The following is a 7,804-nucleotide window of genomic DNA, read 5'->3' as shown; positions in this document are numbered from 1 at the left end:
TGTCACTGTAAGGGGTATCAAGGCCAGATTCCCTGACCAATTCCACAGAATCGTACACATGCCCTTGTGAGAGTGCCCAGAGTTTCTGTTTGTCATTTAATTCTTATAACTCTTTACATATTAATATATCACCCTCCCAATTGGATGACATCTCCCTTACCTCTAGGGACAGTATCATACTTCAGGGGCTTTTGAGGGACCCAACAACTACTGGTTGATTGATCTGCCCCTTCACTGCCCACCCAGGGCCTAATACAAATCTGAAACAATCTGGACTTGAGCTGAGAAGCAAACTGCAGGGCAGAGATTGCAAAGTGGATCTGGAGTCAGACAGACCTGTGTTTCCACTTGGTGCTGCCTCTAACAGGCTGTGAGACTGAGGGCCTGCCCTTTCACCTGAGCCTTGGTTTTCCCTTCTGTAAAATAGGGGACAGAGTCCCCACTTCTTAGGATGTCAGCAGACAATGTCCATGAAGGTGGCTGGCACACAGCAGATGTGAGATGAACGAGCAGGTATTTAACCTGAGTCCTGGGCGCCATCCCAACACCACTCCTTTGTGGCTGGGTGATGTTGGGCTTGCCTTCCCACCACTCTGAACCTCAGTTTCCTCTTCTGGAGAATGGAGACACTGAGAACTGTTGTGAGGATGAATTTGGTCCTGCACGTCAGGCCTGACATGGGGAATGTGTGGGTTTACTGGGGGCTGTTATTCTATTGCACTGAATTTTATGAATGTCTAGACTTGTGCTCCCCGAGGTCCTGTCCCCTCCACCTCAAGATCTGGTAAGTGGAGTAAGGAAGGGGTACAGACAGGTGCTGGCAGAATCGCTCCTCCCCCAACAAAGAGGACATTGCCTACGTCTCCCCCCCAGCACTTCAAAGAAATTTAGAAATGCTATTTATCCCCCAGCCCCCTGGCTGCTGGGAGATGGAGGGTCTGTGGAGGTCCTTCTTTTCCTCTGCCTGAAAATAGGACAAGAAGGGAAGGGCTCATTGCCTTCTGACCAAGACCCCAACCCCTGCCCACTCCTAAACCCTGCAAACCCCTATGGAGAGGTGGTCTGGAGAGGTGGGCTTGGGTGGCCAGGTTTCCTAAGCTGAGTAGGGAAGAGGGGCCACAGTCTCCTTTCCTTCTCATCCATTCATCCTTCCATCCATCCATCCATCCATCCAACCACTCTTCACTCTTACCATGTGCCAGGCACTGTGCTAGACTTGGGGAGGTAGCAATGAGCAAGACGGCCACGGTGCCTGCCCTCCAAGGGCAATTCACTGGGGAGAAGGGGATGTGACAGCAAATTACCACACAGTTTGGAAATAAAAGGCGAGATAGGGTGGGGGTGGCATGGGGGTGTTTTGTGCAGAGGGAACAGCAGGGGCAAAGGCCCCACAGTGGTACTTGCTTCCATCACATCATCGTCGTCATCCTCGCTCTCACCTGCCGGGTTCAGGGAGCACTGAGAGGGGGTCCGTGTTTCCTTTCTGTCTCCTGCACTGGAAGGTAAGCTTCCTGAAGGCAGGCACGGGGCCTTACTTCCTTGGTGACTTAGACCAGCACCTGGCACAGAGCTGTCCTTGAGTCATATGTGTGGAGTGATGTGCTAAGTGAATATAGAGGCGCTGTGTTAAACGCCCTACACCTGTTACCTCGAGGGATCCCTACAACCGTCTTAATGGAGGAGATGGAGTTGGTCGTCCCATTTTCCAGATGAAGAAACTGAGGCCTGACTGAGGCCAGACAGCCAGTGAGTAGCAAAGTTTGGGATTCAAACTCAGTTTTGCCCGGACTCGTTTGCTCCCCTGCCCAGGCCAGGAGTGGTGGTGTTGGGGTGCAGCAGATGGCAGGGCCCCCGGGCATCCCCCAGAGGAAGCAGGTCGAGAGGGACCGTGCTGCAGGCTCCATAAATAACCCTGGTCCCTGGGCCCTGCCTGTGGTTTAGCAGCCGGCGAGTGTGTGTGTGTAATACAAACAGCTCTAATCCCCTGTCAGTTAAACTGGATATCAGAGGAGACAAGCTTCCGAGCGGGAGGCCTAATTGAATCGAATTGAAAAGGCGGAATGGGCGGCCGGGCGGCGGAGGCGGGATGGGATGCCAGGAGGGAGCGGACGCGGCGCAGCTGTCTGGGCTGCCCCTGCCCTGGGCCGGGGCGCTGCAGCCCCCGCTGCAGGGAGCAGGGCTTGGGGGGCAGCGAGCATCCCAGCAACGGGCTCGGGAGTGGGGTGGGGTGGGGGGAGGCGCCCCAGCCTCGGCACTCCGCCCCCGCCGGCCTCCCCTTTATCTGCTGGCTCTGCCATTTTCTCTCCATCGTTGACCCTTTTTCTGTTCCCTCTGTTATCTCGAATAATGTCACTGCCTCTTTAGAATCTATTCATCAGAGCAGAAAGAAGCCAATGCTGACGCTGATAAAAAAAAAAAAAAACCATCTGTGCCTGACAGGGAAGCGCTCTCAACCCAACCTCTGGCGCCCCCGCCCACCTGCTATTTGGGGGGGTGCCAAGGGGTAATCAGATTCCACGGGGGGGGGCGCCCTCCCACAGGTGGTGCCCCCACTCCCCAGCTCACTCTCCAGAGCCCAGGAGACGGTCTCTGAAAGAGGTCTCAACCCCGGGCAGTTTTCTGGGTGCAGAAGAGCTTGATTTGGCTATTTGGTTTTTTTTTTTTTTCTAATTGTTTTTCTTTACTGGTTGACAGTACTTAAAAACCAGGATATTTTACCCCTCGAAGTTTCAGACTTCGGAATTCTCTTAAAAAACTAAACAGAAAGGTTGGGCGATAGTGGACCTACCACCCTGCAGGGCAACAACTCTCTGGAGCTTGGGGAGGGGGCGCTGCATCCTCCCCCAAGTCTGACTTGCCTGTGTCGCCTGGCAAATCCCAGGAGGCTTGTGAACTTGAGACCCCTGGGTGGCTAGGGTTCCTTAGAGTGGTGCTGAGGGGCAGGTGGAAAACCTCAGGGCACTTTTCATGGGGCTGAAAATAATATCCTTAGAAATGACTGTGACCAAGGCCCAGAGAGGGAAACCCACTACTGTAAGTCACACAGCATTTCAGAAATCTCCGAACTCCTGGGTAGTATTCTCCTCAACCACACGAGGCAGGTGGGGAGATGGTGGGGAGTGGATCCTGACTCTGGCCCCACACCTCCCCTCCCTGTTCCCCATCAAAATCATTAAGACTTCTGCATCTCTGTGTGTGCCATCACATCACCCTTCCTGGGAGCAGGCTCTGGCCAAAGCTCCCTAAGGGTGTTGGGGGAGGTCCTAGCATCTCCCCGGACAAGCAAGGACACATTAGCAGCCCTCCTGCCTCCTTTCCTGGCCTTGGAACACCCGGTCTTGACCCAGCGCCCTCCGCTGGTCACAAGCCTGGGTTAGGATCCCTGTATTCCCACACATGTGTTGTGTGGCCGCAGGCAGGTCATCCCCCTTCTCTGTGCCTCAGAGTGTAGGTCCTTGTGGCTCTATCAGGGGAAGCTCTGTGTGGACTTGCCTCTGAGACAGAGGGATGGACCTGGGAACTGGGCAGTGAGAGCTGATCTCTGCCCGCCAAGGTCAAGGCCAGGCGTGTGCACGGAGTGGGGCCAATGTGGGCCTGTGTGAGGGGCACTCCATGTGCTCCCCACCCCTAGCCCGGCTGTGGTGAAGCACTCCCCTGGCCCCATGAAAGTCAAAGGGGGAGCAGAGCAGATGTGCCACTGTGTCGGCAACAGAAGGCAGGTGTGCAGTTCGAGGGGAGCCGCTTCCTCCAGGGTCACGTGATACTCACCGGCTGGTACTGTGGTGAGGACCACACCGTCTGAGGCAGCCCAGCCAATTCTGCCTCTTCACCTTGGGCCCCAATCTCCTCTTCTGGGACAGGACGACGCATCAGCAAGACCCAGCCTCCCCCAGCAAGGGAAGTGGAGGAAGCCACGGGCTTTGGAGTCGGGCGAGGCTGGGTTCCATCCAATCCCAGCTCGGCCACCTCCGAGCTGTCCTGTCACCTCTCTGAGCCTCAGTTTCTCCATCTCTCATAATAATAGCTCCCATTTATTGGATGCTCACTCTGCGTACCTGGCTCCAGGCTAAGAGTTTGATGTGCATTTTTACCTAGTATTTCCACTTCCCAGATGAGGAGCCTGAGGCTCAGAGTGGTGACATGGCCAGCTCAAGTCCCACAGCTAGAAGCCACAGAATGAGGCCAGACCTGTCTCACCGCAGAGGCCACAAAATAGTAGTAACTGGGAAGAGGAAATGAGGGCACCAAGGCACAGCTCCCAACACAGCAAATGGGCGCCATGATTTCCATGGATGGGAAGACCGAGGCCCAGAGAGGGCGAGATGTGCCTAAGATAACACAGCGAGTGGTCTTTTGGTTTTCCCCTCACAGCCCGAGCGTTACAGGAAGAGCGATGTACTTGGGGTCTAGAGACCCAGCTCAGGGCCTCGCTTCTGCACCTGTTGACTTTTCAGCTTGGAACGGGGACTCCCTCTGGGCCTCAGTTTCTTCATCTGTAAAATGGGGCTCACCACACTTGCCTCAAAGGCTTGCTGCAGGTACAGGTGGGAAGAATGAACGTGAAAGCACCCGGAGCCACCGGCCAGCATGCCTCCATCAGCCCCCTCACTTGCCCTTGGCCCGGCCCGGATCCTGGGATGTGGTACAGGTGCACGTTTCACATCTGAATGAATAGAGTCCGTGAGCGCAGGGACCAGGATCTGCCTACGGCCCGTGGCAGTCATGGGGAGGAGGGCAGCTCCCTTCTCTCCGGCGGCCCGTGGCAGTCATGGGGAGGAGGGCAGCTCCCTTCTCTCCGGGCAGGGAGGATGCCCCGGGGAGGCCAGGTGCATCTCAGGAGAGCCTCGGGGGGCCCCCATCAGCATTCGAGGGGACACCTCGTCCTCAGCCAACACATTATGCAAATGCATCGAAATGGATGTTTTCCTTATCAGATTTAAAACACTGTGTGAGGACAGACCCAGTTAATCTCCCGTGCCAGGGGGGTTTGGCAGAGCAGCCTGTGAAGAGGCCCAGTTCCCGTCTCCTCCCCTGTGTGTGTAATTAGGCGGCTTCCCCCTCCGTGGTGAGGATTGATGCATTCGGGCCTCCCCACTCCTTCCTGCTGCTTGGAGGGAGGTGGGGGTGGCCCAGGAGGAGAGGGAGGGCCCTTGTCTCTCCCTCAGGCTGTGGTCCCCCGTTTCTGCCCCTGGTTTGCAGGAAGCAGCAGACCCCCAAGAGGGCCCAGCAGCTGGCCTGGGCCATCCCCTGCAGCCTTGTGGTCACATTACAAGCTTTACGGCGAGAACACACAACCAAGATGGACAACTCTGGTCTGACTTACAAGCCGGAGCCCGGCCCTCTCACCCCGACGGCCAAAGACGGGCCCTGGTCAGACCCCGCAGTGAGGGGGGTCATGTCCAGCCTGATGGATGGGGTTCACGCCTGGGCTTCACCCTCTCAGCTCTGTGGAGTTGGGCAGGTCACCGAACGTCTCTCTAAGGGAGTATCTGTCTGCTTCTTGGCAAAACGGGAGGATTGTTCAGGCCCACCATCCAAGACACTCTGAAGCCCAGAAGCTTGGCACCAAAACCCACTTGGTAGCAAATGCAACACAAGCTGACATACAGTGAATGATCTTCACCCTTGACACCTGTCGCTGCAGAGTCCGGAGTGGGGCTGCCCCAGACGCCACAAAGGCTGAAACGTGGGGTGCAAAATGCTAAATCCCAAATCACACGTGGTCCCGGGGTTTCACGTAAGGCACCGTGGTCCTGTCCGCGCAGGGTTGCTGTGGGAACTGAATGTGACGATGTCTGCGGGGTTTAGCACGCTGCCTGGCATTCTACACATGAACAAACTGAGGCTCAGAGGGATCCCCTGCCCCAGGCCACGCAGTCAGCAGATGTAGAAGCGAGGTCCTGAGACGGGTCTCTAGACTCCGGGTACCGTGCTCTTTCTGTGCTGCCCCGGCTGTGAGGAGAAAACCAAAAGGCAGCTTGCTGTGTGACCTTAGGCAAATCTCTTGCCCTCTCTGGGTCACTGTTTCCCCATCAACAGCAAGTGAAATGTTGGACTGTGTGATCTCCAAGGGGCCTCCTGACCCTGATGCTTTGGGATTCTAATTACAATCAAATGAACATCTGCCTGGGTGACATTGGAGACAACTGCCTTTGTCTGTTTCCGTTTTGAGAAGACATGGGGTTGTGGAGATAGTTCAGCCCAGCGGCCAGGTTTCCCTTGGACGTGGCTGAAGGTGGCTCCGGGCACAGTCCTGCGAGAGGAGAACACGTGCTCTTCGGCAGTTCAGTCAGCCTGTTCACCTGTCCTGTTGGTAGGACCACAGGGGTCCAAGGCGTGGGCAGCAACAAGGGCCAAGGTGGGGCTGGGTGGGTGCGCTGAGCTGGCGCCTCTTGGGCGGATGTGACAACTCAGCTATGACGAGGCAGGGACTGGAGGGGGACTTGGGAGGTCACCGGTCATCTCCCGGGGAAACAGCACAGAACAGTGGCCGAGAGCAGGGCTCTGAAGTCGCACAGACCTGTGTGTCGTTTGTTTGCCTCGTGACCTTGGGCAAGTCACTTCCATTCCCTGGGCCTCAGTTTACTCATCAACGATCTGGGCGTAGGAACGATACCTATCTCACTGCAACGAGCAGGTTTGCAAGGAGAAGGCACCTGAAGCACCAGGCGCCATGCTGTAGCAGCCCAGTAGCAGCCACTCAGGAAAGCTGGCTGCTGGCCGCTCAGGGAAGGGCTTTGACCCTGAATGCCCAGTGCAGAAGCTGGGACGTGCTGCGGGATGATCGGCCAGGTCTCTCGAGTAAGCCAAGCACTGGAGAAAAAAAGTGTGTATGGGGGGGGTGGGTGTCTGGCTGCTGTGCTAGATTAAAAACGATTTTCAGGCTGCAAGAGCCAGGTGTGTGGTCCTGGACAGGATTCTGGACATTTGGGGGACAATGGGAGGAAAAGTGACTCTGGCCTGAGCACTACGATGGGAACATTCCGCAGACAGGTTGTTTAGCCTCTCTGGGCCTCACTTTCCTCATCCGAGCTGATGACTGGGACTGGTGCACAGTAGGTGCTAAGAGACAGCCAAGGAGCTGGTCCAAAATGAGCCTGGAAGCCAGGAAGGGCCAGGGAAGGGGATGCCCACTAAGTGCCTGCTAGCTTTTTTTAAAAAAACAAAAAAAAACAAAAAGCTTTTGCCAGAGAACAAGAATGAAAATGGGGGTCTCGAGAAGCAAAGGGGCGGGCCCAAGTGTACTCCGATGGCAGGGTGGGTCCGATCACACCTGCTGATCTGCAGCCAGCACCTAACTCAACAGGCTGCCAGCGGCCCACAGGAGACAGTCTCGGGGAAAAAAAGAGCCTGATGGACAGATAAAACGTGGGTGTAGCCGCTGCGGCTCCTCTGTCTGCTGGGGGTCCCAGTATCTCCCAACGCAAGACCTCGGTCAGACCCGGGAAATTTCCTGCAAACCTCAGGCTATGTGGGTGGGTGTTGAATCCACAATCAGCTGCAGAGGCTGGGAGCTGCTCCAGATGCTGACCTGAGAAATCGCTCTCCTCTGGGCTGGCGGAGAGTGCGTGGGGACTATGAGACTGCCTCTTTGGGGAGGAAGCCAGTTGACGTTAGCTGTGTTTCTCAAATAGCAAACCCAGGGGTCTCAACCTAGGGGGTTTGGACAGATGGGGCTGGGGGCTTCTAACCAGCTTGGTGCAGCTTGGTTCTGAAATTTCTGTCTTTCAGCGCAGGACAGTTTTGATAATGTGTTTACTGAGTGCTTCACGCTGTGCCAGGCACTGAGCCAAGGGCGCTACGT

This window comes from Vicugna pacos, chromosome 32 (genome assembly GCF_048564905.1).
Source record: "Vicugna pacos chromosome 32, VicPac4, whole genome shotgun sequence".
NCBI classification, from domain to species: domain Eukaryota; kingdom Metazoa; phylum Chordata; class Mammalia; order Artiodactyla; family Camelidae; genus Vicugna; species Vicugna pacos.
The sequence above is the reverse complement of the archived record's forward strand: the minus strand, read 5'-3'. Positions refer to the sequence as shown.